Genomic DNA, 17889 nt, shown 5'->3' on the forward strand with positions numbered 1-17889 from the left:
TCTATGCACAATAGCATGCAGATTTATTTAAAATTAGCATATGCATCATTTGCCAAAGCACAATCATATTGTTAGACTGTCGTGTTCAGTTTTGAAAGATTCACTTCACTGGGTAAAATCTAAATTTTATTTAATTGGAGTTATATATTACTAATTGATCCTTTCTTCTCTTCACATTTCTTATCATGTAAAACGCACTAGTTTCCATGGAAACAAGGTCATTGAAAGAGGGCAAATCTTAGTGACATCCGCAAGTGAAATATTAAATCAATTACTATAATGGCTGTGCAATTTATAGTAGTTACTTAGAAAAGGTTTCACTGACATAGTGTGAAATAAATATTATAGACTGAAAGTATGTGCATCATGCCTTCAAGAGTTTCTTCCCCCACCATAGCTGACGATGTGCATCAACAGATACCCTCATAATACTTGTCCCATGTTAGACACATTTAGACACAGAAATTATCTTAGAAATTAAACTGCAGTTGCCCTGAAGGAAAATGATGGATACAGATCCATACATCCATACACCACATACTGCCTTCTATTCTAGTCTAAGTCCTTGCCTCCTTCTAGCTACCTCTTTACATGAAGGTATCAATTTCTTAACCTGGCTACTCCTTTGTATCAGAAGAGTCTGTCTTGGTTCAAGAAAACCCAGCAGCTACACAGCTGCTCAAGCAGTGAAGACTCAGGACATGATGTCATCCTTCACACAAAGCTATGATGTCTCACCTAGAGTGTCTCATGTATGAAGTCTACCATTTATTTCTGTATGTTGAGCATTATCTTCCCAAGAAAATCTCTCTTAAAGTGATTACATAACTTACAGAGTTAAAAACAAGAACACTATTCAGAATTTCTCAAGTTTTATTTTGAGAAGACATAAACCCCTCCATGAGAAAGCTGCTTTCAATGGGCACATATCAAGAAATAGGCAACGAGAATGAACAAACTCCTATCATTAAACAATAGCATTGGTGCTTTGAGATCCTGAGAGGGAGGTAGAGAGCCAAAGAATAAATGGATGCAGGTAATAAGTTTTGGGTGTTTGAGTACAGGATAAAAAACCTGAGGCAGTAAAAGAGAAAACTAGGAAGCCCAATATGAAAATACTTTGTAAATGACTGAACCTAGAATACCACACATAGTGAGAAAAAAGGAGCCATGAGTGACATTTGGAAAAATCTGCATAAGCTCTCCATTGTAACGCTGAGTGCAAGAAATCCAGCCTCAAGTGACATGTGCAGTTTGAAGCTATTTCTCTTAAATAGCAGAGTGATCAGAAATGAGTATTCTGAGGTACTCAAGATCTTCTATATTTTGATCTTGGAGGGGGGCCACATAGGTATATATGTATATACAAAATTTCATAAGATCTACATTTAATATTGATGATCTTTTCTGCACTTTATGTTTCAATTTTCTAAAACCTTCTTTTAAAGACTGCTTTATTGAGATGATCAGCACGACAGACAACAGATGCTAGTTTCTGTCAGGATCTTCAAGGAATTCTTTAGAATGAATCTCAACACTGCTTATCTGGAACATTAGTTCTCTTCCTGGCATGGAAATGACAAGGGCATCCCCAGGGATCCACGTCATGAATCCAGAGATGCTCTGAGTCATAGACAAAATGATGCCCTATTGACACTGAAGACACAAGGCTGTGTCAGCACACTGACAGCCAGCCCAGGACTGTCTGTGGCTGGTTAGAAGGGGAGTGGGGAGACATGAAGCAAAAATCATAGGTCTGAATCTTTAAACTTCCCATCCATTCCAAAAACACTGTACACTATATGGCATGGATATCTACCTCAAGTCCTGTCTGCTGTGATGATGGGAACCTTAGTGAACAATGGAGAAAATAAAATAAGACAATAGCTATGCCTCAAATAAAACAGAAAGCATTTGGTTTGTAGTATTCATTGATTCTGTAAGAAGAAAATTATGAGGTTTGGGGGAGATAGCGTTGGAGAGATATGGTAATTATTCTCATTGTCACCTTTACTACATAGAATTACCTGAGACACAGTCTTGTGTGTATGTGAGGCCATTTTCAGGGACGTTTTTGTAAGGAAGGAAGATTTACCCTGAATGTACGTTGCACTATTCTATGATCTCAAACTGTAAAACCAAGAAATCAAGCATAGCACCAGTCAAATCAAGCAAGCATTCCTCTCTCTGCTTCCTGATTGGATGCAGTGTTCTCAATAGCCTCATGATAACACCATATGCCTCTCCAAATATGATACACTATGAAACAAATAAGCCATTCTTCCTTAAGTATATGAATATATATATTCATAGCACCAAGGAAGGTAACTAATATGGGAAGGATGGATTCTTGGGTGCCCCTCCTGCTTATACTGAGACACTAGCAGGTTTGTAAGCAAATGGTTCAAGATCATTATCTGTGGAAACAAACTGACCAGAGAGAGAAGATGCCTTCTGTGACAGGGTTAAGATAGTGGGGAATTAATGTGGAGGCTTTCTACTAACCAAATACTCCACAGTACAGGCTGGGAAGACTCACTGACTGCATGAGAAACTTCTCTGCTACAACTAACTTGGAGCCCTTTGTAACCTCTTTTAGAGGAAGGGAGGTGGCTAAGAAAGGTACTTCTTGGGTTCAAATTAAGCACATTCATTACATTAGTGTCTTTATCTGACCCCATTTATATCACAGACTTGACTCTGTCAGGGTAGAGCTGCTATAATAGCACCTAAATTTTCTTATAGAGAACTTTTTTTTCTTTTTTCTTTTATTAGATATTTTCTTTATTTACATTTCAAATGTTATCCTCTTTTCTAGTTTCCCCTCTGAATATCCCCTATACTCCCCCTTCCCCCTGCTCCTCAACCTACCCACTCCTGCTTCCTGGCCTAGGGATTTCTCTATACTGGGACATAGAACCTTCACAGGACAAAGAGCCTCTCCTCCCATTGATGACCAACTAGGCCATCCTCAGCTACATATGATGCTGAAGCCATGAGTCTATGTGTTTTCTTTGATTGGTGATTTAGTCACAGGGAGCTCTGAGGTTACTGGTTAGTTCATAATGTTGTTCCTCCTATGGGGCTGCAAACCCCTTCAGCTCCTTGGGTACTTTCTCTAGCTCCTTCATTGGGGACCCTGTGTTCCATCTAATGGATGACTGTGAGCATCCACTTCTGTATTAGTCAGACACTGGCAGAGCCTCTCAGGAGACGGCTATATCAGACTCCTGTCAGCAACCTTGTGTTGGCATCTGCAATAGTGTCTGGGTTTGGTGGTTGTATATGGGATGCATCCTCAGGTGGGGCAGTCTCTGGATGGTCATTCCTTCAGTCTCTGCTCCACACTTTGTCTCTGTAACTGCTTCATGGGTATTTTGTTCCCCCTTCTAAGAAGGATTGAAGTATCCACACTTTGGTCTTCCTTCCCCTTGATTTTCACGTGTTTGCAAATTGTATCTTGGGTATTCTGAGATTCTGGGCTAATATCCACCTATCAGTGAGTACATATCATGTGTGTTCTTTTGTGATTGGATTACCTCACTTAGGATGATATCCTCCAGATCCATCTATTTGTCTAAGAATTTCATGAATTCATTGTTTTTAATAGCTGAGTACTACTCCATTGTATAAATGTACCATGGTTTTTTAATCTATTCCTCTGTTGAGGGACATCTGGGTTCTTTCCAGCTTCTGGCTATTATAAATAAGGCTGCTATGAACATAGTGGAGCATGTGTCCTTATTACAAGTTGTAGCATCTTCAAGCAGAGAGAGTTAATAAAAACTACTATTCATACAAATACCTGCTACAGGTATTACTGTTGCCTAAATACAACCTAACTACTTTCATTTTCTCTCTTCTGTAAGGTAACACTTTACAGAGAACAGCACCAGACACCAAGATGCCATTCTGTAGGTTTAAACAAAATAGACCATTCTGCTTTGTTAGCTTCTGCTATTTATGTCCTAATGCCAAGGAGAATGTTCATCTTCTCTTACTTATTGGGAATTGTAAAACTTGGAACTGTGGGCCCTATTATGCTCATAGTTCAAAACTGAACCAAACTTAGAAAAAAGTTCACTGTCAGGTGCACGGTACTTCAGGACTTCCAGATCAGAGCCAAAATTTTCAGGGTCATTGAAGACAGCCTAAGCTGACTTGTCTGTCAATTGTTAACTAATCTATTGTGATTTAATTTGCTTTATTCCTACTTTTAATAACCTTAAGCCTCCCTCAAATAAAACAAGTTGAGTCAAATATCAATATTCCCTTTAAATAAAAGTAGCATGCCCCAGCATTTCTGTTGTGTAAAATAGACATTTTTACACAATCACTATGTAAGTTATTTCAAATTAATTATGATAAATTATATTTCTTCACCTGGTCAAGGCCAAAATAACAAGTATAAATTAAAGCATTTATTTATCTTTTCATATTCTTTGTGACTATTATTAAGAATTCCACATCCAATCAGATACTCTAGAGCTAGCCTAATTAACATGAAAGAACTGAGATACTTTAGAATACAGAAGTATCTTTGCTAGAATTCAATCTGAGGTAAGAGTAGAAAAGCAAGGTAGGTAACTTGAGTTCTTTCCTTCTAGGAAAAAATCTGGAGTCAGAAGATGACTTGGTCAGTACACGGCTTGCTGTACAAACATAAGGACCTGAGCTCATATTCCAGAACCCCTGTAAAAAGATAGATAAGGTACAAATCTGTAACTCCTATGCTGAATAGAGAGTGCAGCAGAGGTATGTAGATCACCGAAATTCATGAACCAGCCAGCCTAGATATATCAGTGAGCAACAAGTCCCATATATGCCTTTATCTCAAACAAAATTAATGGAGAGACTGACACACAGTATCAACTTTTGGCTTCTGGGTGTGTGTGCTCACACTTGTACATCCACTGTCACACACTATGGTGATTTGAACAGGAGTATCAGTATTTCAGCATATGTTCATATATTTGAAAGCTTTGTCATTAGGTATAGCCTTGTTGGGGGAAGTGTGTCACTGGATGAGGTCGAGGAGTGCTTTGTGGTTCAAGAAGCACAAGCCAGGTCCAATGGTCTCTATCACTTCCTGCTGGTTGTGGATCTATATGAAGAACTCTCTGCTCTTCATAAAGAACATAACTGCATGCATGCTGCCATGCTTCCTGTCAGGCTGATGATGGACTAATCCCCTGTAACTATAAGCAAGTCCCACTTGAATGCTTACCTTGGTCATGGTGTCTCTTCCCAGTCATAGAACACTGACTGAGATACACACAAACATAAAATATATACTTGCACACCCACAGAGCAAATAAGCAGAGCAACTGAACATATTAAAGAGCCTCTGATTAGCAAGTTGTGTGATAAGGTTTATATTTAGTCTTTTATGTATTAATGTCACTATTGACTGAATTTGTTTTAGTAATATTATCTCTTTAAATGTTTTGAAGACACACAGACTTTACATGTTTATCATTAACCTAAATCTAGTATGGCACCTTTTCCCTCCCTGTACTCAGGTGTCTGCCCATTGGTTCCTTTGAGTAGAAAGGAACTCTTCTTGATGTGTCTGGGAGACCACAAATCCTCTCATATCTCTGAATCATAACATTATCTTTGGGATCCACACTAATTTAGAAGGGGAATATTCTCAATTATATTGTTAACAATCAAGATTCTCTTGGCCAATGAAATATTTTTACTTTACTTAAAAAATACTCAACCACATATATCCAGGATCCATATTTCAAGAAAGTTATTTACTACTCTTTTAACTGTGAGCTGTTGAAGCTCCTGTGTGAAGAAAAACTAAAAGTAACATTTCACTCATTTCTTATTTCAACCAATTATATAAAACTGCTGGGTGTAATTGACAAGCTAGAGTGACTTCCAAATAAATAACAATTTCACTTAATGGCTCAGAAAAAAATTCAAAGGCGACTTCTCCTTCACTCTCCAGATCACCTGGTTCTGCTCTGCCCACGTACTGGCTAATCAAGTAGACACACTTCAGAGTACTACTAACCACTCTGTGAAAGAGAAAACTGAGATGTCTCTCTAAATTTGAACTTTGTTCCCTCTTACAGACTGAAACAAATCTATCTATGAAGACAAAGAAATAAAAACTCAAAATACCCTGAAGTCAACAGTGAATAATAAACAGAGCTAATGAGTACTAAGTCATAAGCAAAAGAAAAAAATCACATAATGTTCTAGTCCTCCAGCCTCTGCCACCTTGCCAATTTTCCCTACTGCAGTGAGAGATGAGATGTCCTTTCCACTGCCTAAGAATGGTCTTCTCCTCTGATCCATTCTTTCCTGAGTCATCCAACATCCTAGATGTTCTCAACTTGTGCTAGTGCTCTCCTACCCTCGCTTGTCAGAACCATGTGAGTGTCCCCTGTTCCAGACATAAGCCTCACTTGAGCCTTACCATTTCTATTGATTCTTAAATATCCCTCTTTCTCTTCCTCCTCACAGCCATAGATTTGGAAATGGATTTACACAACCCCAGAACTGCCTCCTTCGCTCCCTTTCATGCCTCGTGTCACTGTCCTGGTGATACCTTAACTGTTTTCACTGTCACCAATCACCTCTTACATTGTTAAATTCAATGTATATATGTTTAAATGCAAGCCCTTAACTCTTGAAGGACTTGCCCACTCCTTACTCTATACTCTTCACTCTGCTTGTTTCTCAGCAATGCTTTCTACGTTATCTTCCTATCTTTTCAAAAGGTTCTGCTTCCACTCTTAGAATGAACCTAACTTGCTACCTGTCCTTTAAATAATCTTATTCACACTCTATGACGGGAAGAACTCCCGGGAATCAGCTTAATTTTATTTTTCCAGGGAAAAGGAATACAAGGTTCTTAGGGTTCTGTACCTGAAGAGGTGATTGATCATCACACAGTACCTAATTATAATACAGACAGGAGGGGCTGATTGGTCGTAATACAGCACCATGTGTGTACGAGGAACTGACTGATTATACGTAACACATTTCCTAATTATCACATGGGCAGAAAGACTCATATTCTGAATCATGAGGCACGTGCAGGGGTCAGGCATCTGTGCCTAGAGAGAGTCTCCCATTAACGTAGGTTAAAAAAAAGAGGAAAGAGAGTCTTGTGGACTGCAACCTTAATAGCCAGGTCCTCTAACACCTAGGGCATTATCCTCTATCCTCTTGTGTATCTTAATGTAGTAACTATTACTTAAATTTCAGATGCAATTGACTTCATAGAGAAAAAATGATGTTCTATAGCCAAAACTGAAAAGAAAAAAAAATATTTTACTAGCACTTCTCTAAACTACAGTGAAACAAACTCTAATATGAATGTTACTCCTGAAACTGGCATAGTGGATATTTAATGAATAATTGTAAAGTACATTTGTAATTTCACTATGTAGCTTTTATCTGAGCATCTCCATTCTCAGACTCTGTTTCTAGGTAGATCTTGCATACCCAATTGCATGGAGATTTACAGGAATGCAGATTCTTCTAATGATTCTCTGACTCTTGAAATGGATCTATGAGTTACTGCTCAATTCAGAAAAATTATAGCTATAATTGCTACCATTAAAGACTGAACTGTTGCACTAACAAGCAATCCTAAAATTCAACACTGTATTCACAAATAAATAAATAAATGCCCGGCTTCCTTTTCTCTAATGCTACATTTCTATTGGTGACCTCTATTATCTAAAAGGTTCGGGAGGAATGTCATAGACTGAATTGTATCTCCTAAATTTCAACTTTGAGGTGGGACACAATCATTATGGCCATTCATAGTGCCTGCAGCCCTCCTCTCTTACAGCACCATGGCAGATGCCTTCACCAGCTCCTGGAAAGCAGTGGACAGCAAGACTTTTGCTCACTACATGAAGTCTCTTGATAAGAGCTTTGCCACTAGGTAGGTGGCTAGCATGACCAATCCTACCACAATCATTAAGGACAGGAATACTGCCATATTAAAAATAAATAGCACATTCAAGAACACGGAGATGAGCTGGGTTGAACTTAGTGAGATAACTGCACATAACAGGAAGTTGCTCATGACCCTGGATGGAAGTAGGCTTGTCTCTGTGCAAAGGTGAGACAGGCAGGAGACTACACTTTTTTTTATTAGGTATTTTCCTCATTTACATTTCCAATGTTATCCCAAAAGTCCCCCATACCCTCCCACCCACTCCCACTTTTTGGCCCTGGCGTTCCCCTGTACTGGGGCATATAAAGTTTGCAAGTCCAATGGGCCTCTCTTTCCAGACTATTCCGACTAGGCCATCTTTTGATATGCAGCTAGAGTCAAGAGCTCCAGGGTACTGGTTAGTTCATAATGTTGCTCCACCTATAGGGTTGCAGGTCCCTTTAGCTCCTTGGGTATTTTCTCTAGCTCCTCCATTGGGGGTCCTGTGATCCATTCAATAGCTGACTGTGAGCATCCACTTATGTGTTTGCTAGGCCCCGGCGTAGTCTCACAAGAGACAGCTATATCTGGGTCCTTTCAGCAAAATCTTGCTAGTATATGCAATGATGTCAGCGTTTGGAGGCTGATTATGGGATGGATCCCTGGATATGGCAATCTCTAGATGGTCCATCCTTTTGTCTCAACAGAGGAATGGATACAAAAAAATGTGGTACATTTACACAATAGAGTACTACTCAGCTATTAAAAAGAATGAATTTATGAAATTCCTAGGCAAATGGTTGGACCTGGAGGGCATTATCCTGAGTGAGGTAACCCAATCACAAAAGAAATCAAATGATATGTACTCACTGATAAGTGGATATTAGCCCAGAAACTTAGAATACCCAAGATATAAGATACAATTTGCAAAACACATGAAACTCAAGAAGCACGAAGACCAAAGTGTGGACACTATGCCCCTTCTTAGAATTGGGAACAAAACACCCATGGAAGAAGTTACAGCGACAAAGTTTGGAGCTGAGACAAAAGGATTGACCATCAAGAGACTACACTTTTGTGGGAGCTAAGTGACCGGAAATTCATCATGATCACCGATGGCAATGTGGTGAGCACCTGAACTTACATGAAGGAGGTGTGTCCAAGCTGCACCATCTACTTTGGTTGGAATTTTTCTGGAGCCAAGCAGAGCAAGCCTGGATCCAGTTTCTATTGTGTATGTGGTTTGTTTATAAAAATTGTATCCAAAGGGGCTCTGAGGTCAATAAAGTAGAGCCAAAGGGAAAGACAAAAATAAAAAGAGCATCAGCACTTGAAGGTTAAACTTTCAGTATGACTGTTTTTAGACAGAGTTTTTTGTTGCTTTGGTGGGGTTCTCTTCTTTTGTTTTGTTTTGTTTTGCTTTGCTTTGCTTTGCTTTGCTTTGCTTTGCTTTGCTTTGTTTTGTGTTGTCTTTTCTGATTGTTTGCTTCATTGTTTTGCTTTTGTTTTTATAATAAGCTTTTGATAAATCAATAAAGGGTAAGTGACCTCCTAATGATAGCACCTTAGTCTAAGAGAATCAGTGGCCTTATTAAAAGAGGTAAAGACACAAAGAACATTTGCATATGGAGAAGACCATATAGGTAATGACAAACCAGAAGATGGCCATTAGCAAATCACGAACTAAAACTACAGAAAAGTGAGTTATTGACAGTGCAATGATGGGCAGGGCATTGGGCAGGATAGCCACTCTGTGTTTATGGGCCCACTGGTAGGTATCCCTTGTACCAAAGGGATAGCCCCACACCTCATGCATATATGGGCAGTGAGTTAAGAACAACAACAACAACCACAACAAAGAGGCATTAAATTGGGATAGGTAGATATGGTCACGTTCCATTGTATAGATGTATGAAATTCTCAGAAAATTTAAAGCTAGAGGTATCCTGATTTTGGACTTCCCATTTCTCGAAATACAAGTAAATAAATGTCTGCAGTGTGAACCATGCAATTATGGAGTAAGACATATAATTAAGAACTCATTAGTACCAATAATCTTTTTCATCTGGACAACATCTTCTGTAACATTCAGAGGACCCATGTGATAAACAACTTGTCCCTCAGCACTGGGAATATATTCAAAAGCATGAAACGTACCTCTCTGTTCAAAACAGGCATACAACTCCCCTGGAAAAGCCACCACATTAAACTACTACTTTCCTAGGTGGAGTTTGAACATTTCAAATGAGTAATTTAACAGGAGATGAATGGTATCTGGTAGCAGGACCTGAGCTGAACTTAAGGAAAATACTAACTAATCATGGAGATGTCTGCCATTCTTCTCACTGTCTGTTTTAAAATACAGCACTTCCTCTGCAATACAAACCAGAAGTTTGGTCTTTGTGGTGGCTCACTCCTGAACTTTCTTTATGCTTTCCCATGCTGCCAAAGGAGTAGTCACCGAGGAAAATATACTTAGATGCTTCACTGATCTTTTCCAGCTCTAGATTAGTGTGACATAATTTCTATGCTAGACTTAGCACATAGAAATTCCATTGCAAAATTGATTTCTTTTTAAGTTTGGCATCATTTAAAAGACAATAGTACAAAGTCCTATAAACTATGTCATTCCATTTAAACCGAACACACATGACAACTTTGGAGTTTTTTATATTTTGTACAAGGCAGAAATATTCTAATTATGCTATAAAACAAGAAAACACTGTGGAAACACTGTCGTATCTACAGTGAAGCACAGGAAATAAACACTCTGAATGGTCACTTTTTAAGTCTACAATAGATTTCAGAGACGTTATTAGCATTAATGATAACCAAATTGAAACCTGCAATCAAGAAGTCTGTCCTTTGCATTCTGCTATACCCACAGATCAGTGTCGAAATCAGCCATGACCCGAAAAGTTGCTTCCTGCAGTAGATGTAAACTAATACAGAGATCCATGAGTGGGCAATATGCAGAAAAGCAAGAGACCTTGTAACACTTCGTCCTAATGGAATGTCTTCATCAAACACCTAACCCCTGGACAAGGAAACTGTGAAAAAGAAGAAAAGATTTTATGAGCCAGTGTGTGCTAAGGATTGGTTTTAATGCTGTCTCAATTCAATTTGCTTCCCAAAGGCTGCATTCCCAGACACTGAGGGTCTCCACCCCCTGCTGGATTTGATTGGCAATAAAGAATTGTCTTACAGCCAATGACTGCGCAGGTAGACTGAGGTGGGACCTGGACATTGGTACAGCCTGAGATACCAGAACCGAAGAGCAAAAGGAAAATTACCATGACTTGGGGAGAAGAATGGGACTTAAGGGCTTCAGGGAAGAAAGCCAGCCAGTCATGTAAGATTCTCGTAAGTGGCCACTAACCACTTACTCAATTGGGCCTGGGGTAGCAGGGGAAGGTTTAGGAGTCTCTGGAGTACCAGAGAGGAGTATTTGCTAACAGGGAAAGGTTTAGGAGTGCCCAGACTTTGAGCTAGTCATGGCATGTCAAAACTGTCGAGAATGAACTGGGGTGGGTGTGGGTGGGTACAGCCAAAATTACCGCTACAAAAGTGGGTAAAAGATAACCACAGAAACAATGCCTCCCAGACACAATAAGGCTGTTGCTCATATAAACTCACACAGACACAAACAGCACGCACTGAGTCTGCACAGAATCAAGCCAAATGAGGTTCCAGTACTGAGAAGGAATCTGGAAAAAAAAAAAAGCCCTCATTCCAAATCCAGAAGCTATCTCCAGTTGACAACTGCTCCCAAAGGCAAATTAGTTTTCTCCAATGGAGTCTCACTGCTATACAACCCACATTTAAGGGAGTTCCTATGCCCAATAGCAGATAGCTAATACACAATGAGTCAAAGGTTTGTTTGTTTGTGTTTTTGTTGACATTTCGTCTCATAATACTTTGGGCTTTGCCTTACCTTACTTCTGTTTATCTATTATGAGTTCTGATTTTGTGTTTTATGGTGTGTGTGTGTGTGTGTGTGTGGTTGCAGATGTGTCTCTATGTATGTGTGTTTCTCATGCCTTTGTGGTTTTTAATCTTCTATTTGCTTTGGGTTTTTTTTTTTCTAGCCTTTTAATTTTATTATTGGGCGATTTGCTTTCTAGAGAGAGAGAGAAGTCCTAGAACTGAATGGCTAAAGAGGTTAGGAGGATTTGAGAGACAGTGGAAGGAAACAGTAATCATACATAATGCATGGAAACATCTTCAATAAATGTTTTTGTGTTTGAGTAAGTATGAAGAAATCCATCCTAAATTATGCTTGCATGGAGCTGAACATGAGAAATGTGGCCTACATTTATCATAGAATATTTTTTGAAATCGTTCCCACACTGTCCTGGTGAAGTCAGCTGTTACAGAGAAAGGGCTCTTCATCTCCCAGCACAGTCTCAGGAAACTCCAGAACCAAAGAAGAAGCCATGATGTTTGGTGGAACAACAGCTATGAGGTAGGATACCAGGGGAAGCAGCAACCTGCCCTCCCCTCGTATAATATAAAAGTTATCATCAGACTGTTGTTGGCACATCTCTGGCCTTTGGGAAACCATCCCGGAATGGCCACTAATACCAGCAGCTGTGGCCTCCCTAGTTCTTCCTGCTTTTATTTGCCTTCCCATTTGGACTACATTACTGGACATTTCATACTCCAGCTCACTTCATAGCCTTTTTATGGACTTTCTTTTCCAAAGGACATGACAGTGCATGACTGCATCTCACAAATACTCAGTACCTAACCTTTCACAGTGACTCTGTTGGCCTAAAAGTCATGGTCAATGGGATTCTATAGCCTCTTCATCCCAGTGCCTCAGGCAGCACTTGCTCACCCCAAGGCCTATTCCACCCCAGCTCTTCTGCTGGATAACAAAAAGAGGACAATTGTTAGGAGTTAGATTTGTGTTGTGATTTGAATATTAAAGGTGCCCAACAGCTCATTTGTTGAAGTCTTGGTTTTCAGATAAAGCCCCTCTTAGGACAGTGCTTCTCTATCTTCTTAATGCCTTGCCCTTTTGAGACAGTACCTCATGTCATGTTGAACACCCCCCACCATAAAATTATTTTTGTTGCTATTTTGTCATTTTTCAAATATGTGAATCACAATGTAACTATCTGATATGTGAGATATCTGATAGGAGATGCCTGTTAAAGTGCTGTTTTGACACCCAAAGGGGTCACGATCCACATTCTGTGAATCACTGCTCTTAAGAGATGATTAAAAATGTTAGCAGTTGAAGCCTGTTTGCAGGAAATATTTCCTTGGGAGCATTCCTTAAGGCACACAGACTCTGTCTTCATTTCTTTTGCTTCCTGGCTACCATGAAGTGTACATGATGAAATTCTACCCGACAGGTCCATGAGCAACCAGACCAAGCAATAACTAAGGCCCACAATAAACCTTTTCTCTGTGAAGTTGGTTTCCCTCAGGCACTTTTTCATTGCCACAAAAAGCAAATTGCAACCCATTTTCTTATTTTAGCTTCTATCCACTGCTCTGTTCAATTAAGGAGCGGTATATGATAGTTTATTTTAATCAGTAAAATATACACTCCCCCCCCACACCCACCACAACTAATACCACACACCATTTGACATGTTGATGAATATATACACTTTTCTCAACTCACAAAGAGGCATCCCATAATAGTACCTCCCTGCTGTCATGGCTCCCAACAGCCACCTAAGGAGCTGATGACAGGCTTTGCTCTACTTTGTAGGAGATTCTTTACAACTCTCCTTGGAGATAGACAAGGATGCTCAGTCTTGGTGTTTGGATGTCCAGTGTGTCTACCTCATGAATCTAGGAATGCAGTTCAATAAAAGGCTTATAAAAAAAATGAAGACTTCCTGGATATTAACTTTGTGGGAATTAGCCTCCCAAATACTTCTCCATGTATCCTCACAGCTTCACCTCTCAGACCCTCCTAACAGCCTCTGCTTATTAATCATTCTTAGTGAAGTTAGAATGTAACATAAAAATGTTCCTCTGATCACAATTGTGAAACCAAGTAATGTGTAAGATTTTTGTACACGTGTTATCATTTTTTTTGCAACAACAACAACAAAAAATGAGATGTGATTTGAACACTGTGATTCTACCAAAGGACAAACCCTTCCAATAAATCATGTTGTGATGCAATACACAGACATTGGTTTTAAGAAAGAATTAAAGGAAAAGCTAAGTGCTCATTAACAGTTACGCTGAAAAACTATCTATTGGTTTCACTTTGAGCCCTCCAGTCTCTCTCTGACTTTCACTCTCATTTGTCTTTTGTTCAGGTAGTGTCCTCTAAAGGACCAAAAGTTCTCTTTCTCTTTTTAACAACATTTGAAACTTTAGATGGCACCCTTCTTCTACTCTATAGGATAAATGATTTGTAATCCTCAAAATTTCTCATTAAAATAAAATTGCTATATGGTGCCTGGATATACTTGCTGATAACAACACAAAACTAACAGATGACTTAAATGTCTCCTTATTTGATTTGCTATGTGCCAGATGAAACCTTTGTAAAGGGAGATTGAGTTTCTTAGTTTTAATGAGGAAAAAAAAAAAAAAAAAGGAAAATTTTAAAGGTGAAAGCCCAAGAAACTAGGATGCCCAAGGGAAGGTGAGCAGTCAGGAGAAAGACAGCTTTACTGCTCCATGGAGGGACAGACGTGTGACACCTGCAAAGGAGGAATGGGATGGACCAATGTAGGGCGTGGTTCTGATGTTTTAATCTGGAATCTGCATGTGAACACTGAAGATCCTGTTCACCACTCGGTTCCATCAATATAGATGCTTGTGGCTAATGATTGGTCGGAAGAGGCAGGGCTTCCAGGTTCCTTCAGGCAGGCTAAGAGATACAAGAGGGGGAAAGGCAATTTACCATGCTTCCAAGGGAGAAAGAGCCATCAGCCATGTGAGATCTCTCTGGTAGATTGAGCGGCCATTTGCTGCTTCCTCGACTGGGTCTGGGGTATCCAGTGGGAGATTAGAACCAGAACTAAGCTGAGGGCAAGATTTAGGGTGCTGAGCCAGGAGAAGGTAACCGGGCAACTAATTGAGCGAAGATTTAGCAGGATTGAGCCTGGAGTGAAGGTAAGGGCACATTAGCCAGGGAAGGCTTAGAAGTGCCAGACCATTGAATTAAAAAGCATACTGAAAATAAGCTTGTATGTGTGTGTGTGTGTGTGTGTGTGTGTGTGTGTGTGTGTATCATCCAAGGATCCGAGGGAACCAGGGTGGTGGCTGGTAGCATGGTCCATCTGGAGCTTAAAGTGGGGTAGTAAAAACAACACACTCCATAGGAAGAAGTAAATAGAGTAGAAACCTTGATCATTCTTGCCAAACTGAACAATTTCACCTAATATAATTGAAGAGACAGCTCTAGAATGGATGATAAAAAAGCAACTGATATAAATGATAAAAACTGTCCATCATATCATCCTGCGTTTACTTGTTATGGAACACAAATCCTTTTCTGTTGAGACTCTCTTTGTACATAGCCTTTATTTAGATGATAAGTTTCATAGGAAAAATGAGTGTTTATTTGTATAAGACCAGAGCCTAATGCATATCTTGGCATGCAGCTGAAGTTCTAATCATGCTTTGATATTAGTGTTGTCGTTTTGAAGTTTTGAAGGTGCTGTTTAAACACAACAATTCACAGATGTTAAGCAACACTCCTGTCACTGAGCTATACCCCCAGTTTTCAATTTATTTTGACAGTTAAATAAACAAAATCAATTTCTTTCCTTTTCTACATTCTCTACGGGAAATCTTGCTGGGGAGAACTGAGTATACTTCACACATGATGGGAAATTGTGGATCAGGTTTCTTAAATGGGAAAATGAGAAATGGGAAATGAGAAATTAAATGTGTCATCTATAGGGCATGGGCTCACCACTCTAACCAAGAAGCTGTGTGCAGCTGAGATCTGCTGGCAACGGGAAAATCACTTTCCTTCACTGGAATCCCATTGGATATACCAACCACACTCCACAGCAAGCCTCATGTCCAGGAGTAGTTAGTCCATGCAAAAAGAACTCAATTCTATTTTTGCAGACTTTTTTTTTAAAATCTCATCTCATTTTGTTTGTGCACTTCTTTTCATTTTCATCATTTGCTTCTTTATTCTTATTTCCTCTTTGTTAATGTGTATGCTTCTTGATGTAATGTCTATGTTTCTTGGATTGTTTTGTTTTGTACAATTTACTATTATGTGTTTTTTTTCTTATTTGTTTTAAAGGGAGAAAAAACACAAAGTTGCATTTGTATGGAAGATGGAGAAGATCTGGAAAGAATTTTGGAAGGATTAAACATGATTAAATTTTACTGTATAAAACTTTTTTTAAATAAAAATAAACAAATCAATCAATAAGAAATACTGCTATCACTGGGGCAGTGGTGGTGCACGCCTTTAATCCCAGCACTTGGGAGACAGAGGCAGGTAGATTTCTGAGTTCGAAGCCACCCTGGTCTACAGAGTGAGTTCCAGGACAGCCAGGGCTATACAGAGACACCCTGTCTCAAAAAACCAAAACCAAAACAAAACAAAACAAAAACAAAACAAATGCCACTATCTTTACTTAGAACTGTGGCAAACATGTAAAATATCACAACAAATTATTGTAGTGTCTTATTTAGTGCCAAGACAACAAATGTGTGCTTACAAATGCTTAGAAATGTAATATTTTATTACACTTATCTATTATGTTTATATGTATTATGTATGTATGTGTGTGTGTATGTATTATGTGGGAAGTGCACACTATGATATTGAGGCCAGAAAATGATTTCCAGGAGTTCTTTCATTCTACTATGTGAGTCACAGGGATGGTACTGAGGGCACCTGCCACAAGCACCATTATGGGTTAAGTGACCTCTACATACTATATTTTTATACAAAATACTTGAATCAAGCTCTAGTTGGATTTCTATCACATTATACTTCAAAATATGCAGGACAGAGATTCGTGAAATACACTTAATGATTAAAAATCTGTTCCTCTAAATGTCGTATATAGCTTAATTTAATTTCCTGATTATGTAATGTATAAAATGTATGGGTTTTCACCAAACATCTCATCTGCACATTATCAAAATATTCATACTAAATTATTTTTAAAAGACAGCATTTAGTATTCAATCAAATAATGAGAATGTGTTCCTTCACAGTGGTTTAATAATAATTCTTGCATCACAAACTCTGAATATTCATGTTATGGAAATGTGCCCTACTTCTATAGATTTCATCAGTGTCAACGGGTGCCACAGCAGAACATGGGACAGTTAGTCAGTTTTTAACACCTTCAGGATTCTAGCAATTACCAAATGTCTTCTTTGTCATATCGTCCTTAATTCAACTTTTGAGTAATGCTGAGACACAAGAGGCTGGCCAGTAAACATTTTGCTATCATTTTGAAAACAGTCACTTAACTGTATACAGTTGTGATGTTACTGATGGAAGTCTTGGTTTAGCTTCATCTCTGTAGCATGACGCATCCGATTTATTCAGTGGGAGAAATAAACCAGTCAACCAGGTTTTATTTCTGTGTTAAATCCACTTATGAAATATTTATTTTTACCCTCACTTTGCTTTTAGAACACACTTGTCAGTGGTATGATCATGATTTTTCTTCCTCAAAGCATATACTAACTGTCTTTAGCCTTAGTTGTCTCAGTGTTGTGACCTCTGTACAGTCCCTTAATCCATTTGGGATTCAGTTTCTTTGTTTGTAAACTGAATTAGTGGATGAGATTGGTGCCAACAAACTTTTCTGTAAAATGGTAAGTATTTTGGATTCATGGGACATTTGTTCTCTGTGATGTCTATGCAGGCCTTCCATTTTAATGGAAAGACAGCTCTAGAGAATGTGAGATGAACGAGCATATCTGTGTCTCAACAATATGCCGTTATCTAAACAGCCAGATGGAGAAATGGCTCTGTGTCCTGAAGCCTGCTGATTTCCCTTCCTTCA

At 38.9% G+C, this 17889-nt stretch overlaps 1 long non-coding RNA gene and 1 pseudogene across 2 annotated transcripts in view; one reads left to right on the forward strand and one right to left on the reverse strand.

Moving 5' to 3' along the window:
* Positions 1-17889, reverse strand: part of LOC115031335 (uncharacterized) — a 179036-nt gene that overhangs the window by 126631 nt on the left and 34516 nt on the right. The window lies entirely within an intron of this gene.
* Positions 7808-8108, forward strand: LOC110296494 (fatty acid-binding protein, heart pseudogene; annotated as a pseudogene).

The sequence above is a fragment of the Mus caroli genome, unplaced genomic scaffold (assembly GCF_978045245.1).
Source record: "Mus caroli unplaced genomic scaffold, Mus_caroli_1 scaffold_7, whole genome shotgun sequence".
NCBI classification, from domain to species: domain Eukaryota; kingdom Metazoa; phylum Chordata; class Mammalia; order Rodentia; family Muridae; genus Mus; species Mus caroli.